The sequence below is a fragment of the Cervus canadensis genome, chromosome 22 (genome assembly GCF_019320065.1).
Source record: "Cervus canadensis isolate Bull #8, Minnesota chromosome 22, ASM1932006v1, whole genome shotgun sequence".
Taxonomy (NCBI): Eukaryota; Metazoa; Chordata; class Mammalia; order Artiodactyla; family Cervidae; genus Cervus; species Cervus canadensis.
In genome coordinates this window covers 58,918,244-58,920,779 of record NC_057407.1, presented here as the reverse complement: position 1 = coordinate 58,920,779, position 2,536 = coordinate 58,918,244, and the positions used below count along the sequence as shown (strand labels likewise).

At 36.8% G+C, this 2,536-nt stretch overlaps 1 pseudogene; it reads right to left on the bottom strand.

Moving 5' to 3' along the window:
- Positions 1-327: 327 nt before the first annotated feature.
- On the bottom strand, positions 328-1,315 carry LOC122424996 (annotated as a pseudogene).
- Positions 1,316-2,536: the final 1,221 nt, after the last annotated feature.

Sequence of the window (2,536 nt, the reverse complement as noted above, 5' to 3'; positions counted from 1 at the left end):
ATATTATCATTCTAGAGTAGGCTATTCTGTCACTTCATGAGATAGAAGACAGGTTTTGGTTTTAAGCTTTTTGGTTGTTTTCAACCTAAAGTAATATAAAATTCAAAACAAATGATTATATTTTGTATTTAAATTTTATCTCTTTTAAATTGAACTTATTTTTTTCATCTTAGGCCTTTTGACTGGCCTTGTACCAAGGGTGCAGATTCATGAACTGGCATTGTAAGGACTCTTGACCCTAAAGGAACACAATGGCAGCTCCTCTTGAAATACAATAACCTGCTCAAAAATTGTCTCAACATCTGCTTAAAAGGAGAGAAACTTTATTTATTTGAAGAGTTTATTCATGGTCTCTTTCACACCCTTATTCCTCAAGCTGTAGCTCATGGGTTCAACGTAGGAAACACCATGGTGTAAAATGTAGAAACTATTTTATCACCATCAAAAGAATAGTTAGAGCATGGATGTGAGTAGATGTAGAGAATGGAGCCATAGTACAAGGTGACAGAGATCAGGTGGGAGGAGCTGGTGGAGAAGGCTTTGAGGCGGCCCTGGGTGGAGCAGATCCTCAAGATGCTGGCGATGATGAAGAGGTAGGAAGCAAATATGAACACAGCAGGGGCAATGACGTTAGAGGCCAGGAGGAGATACAGCGGGCCTGGTAGCCATCCTTCTTGCCACAAGCTAACTCCACCAGGGGAAGCAAATCACAGAAAAGTCATCAGTGACATTGTCATTACAGAAGTTCATGGTAAACGTTCTTTTGGTGATGACAGAACAGTTAATAAAGCCACCAAGGTGTGAGGCAGCTACCAAGAATGCACATAGCTTTATGGGCATGGCCTGAGAATAAATAAGTGGCTTTATTTATTTAAATTTATTATTACATTTATTATTAAATTAAATTATTAAATTATTATTAAATTTATTTATTTAAATAGATGGCCATATAGCAGTCATAAGCCATGGTGGCCAGCAGGTAGCACTCACTGTATGCCAGCCCACCAGAGAAGAAGAAATGGGCTACACAGCCAGCAAACGAGATTCTCTTGTCTTCAGAGATGCAGGTCAGTAGGATCTTTGGAGTGTAGACAGAGGGATACCAGAGATCCAGAAAAGACAGATTCCCAGTGAAAAAATACATGGGTGTGTGCAGTCGGGAGTCATTACAGGTCAGCCCTATAAGGGCGGTGTTTGCTAGCACAGTCATATAGCAGACACCAAGCAACACCACAAACAGGACCAGCTGCATCCTGGGGTCTGTCGTGAAGCCCACCAGGATGAAGTCCTTCACTGTGTAATTGCTTCTCTCCATGGCTACAGGGAGAAGAGAAAAAATAAGTTCAGCTTGCTTCACTGTGCTGAATACATATGAAAAGTGTGAAATAAAGACTATTATATCAGTGTCATACCTAGAAATCTATAATCCAAAAATGTCCACTTTGGTAAGAATTATCATTTTGTAACAAACCGCTGTTTACAGTTATATATATTTTTCTCTTTCTTTTTTTTAAATTAATTTTATTTTTATTGAAGAATAATTGCTATACAGAATTTTGTTGTTTTCTGTCAAACCTCGACATGAATCAGCCATTGGTATACATATATCCCCTCCCTTTTGAACCTCCCTCCCATCTCCCTCCCATCCCACCCCTCTAGGTTGATACAGACCCCCTGTTTGAGTTTCTTGAGCCATGTAGCAAATCCCAGTTGGCTATCTATTTTACATATGGTAATGTAAGTTTCCATGTTACTCTTTCCATACACTTAAGTACATTAAATTTTTCAATAGTTTATTTGATGAAATATATCTTTGAATCAGGTAACTGCCAAAGTAGTTAAGAGCACTCCATGGATAGGACGTAGAGATGTTTTTACAGAGAAAATACAGAGCAGAATGAGGAAGTCATTTGGCTGGCTCTAGATTAATTGGTTGCTTATTTTGGAAACCAAGAATAAGCAGAAACCCTGGCTGACTGTTTCTGATTGTTGTCCTCAACTTCATTCTGTGGGATCAAGTGGACTGACTGTGGTTTAGTGCCTGATTTGTTTACAGTGGTTATCAAGGTATAAATGAGACACACTTTGCTGTTTTGGCTTCCTTGTTTAATGGCTTTATATTTGATTCCAAATTTCTGAAGTTGGTTAATTTATTTTACCTCTTAAGATGACCATTAAATTAAAAGATGGATGAACTCATCATTTCTATTTACTGTAATTTAGCATTCTTTATAATGTCAATTTGCTTTTTGCTAAGTGCTTGACTTTTTAGCTTAAATTGTCACTTTTTTTGCGTCTGAAATGCTGAATTCCATGTATTTTCATTATATTTTCAAAAGAATAACTATTTTTTCTTTCAGTGCTTTTGTATACTGGAACACTGTTCACCAAATCAAATTCATATGATGTAATAATATCTATGTGGATAAGAAAGTATCCAGATTTTAAAAAGGGAATATTTACAAAATTTGGGGGGAAATATATACTGAAGGATGATATAAAATGACAAGATTATAAAATATACAGGGTTAACTAT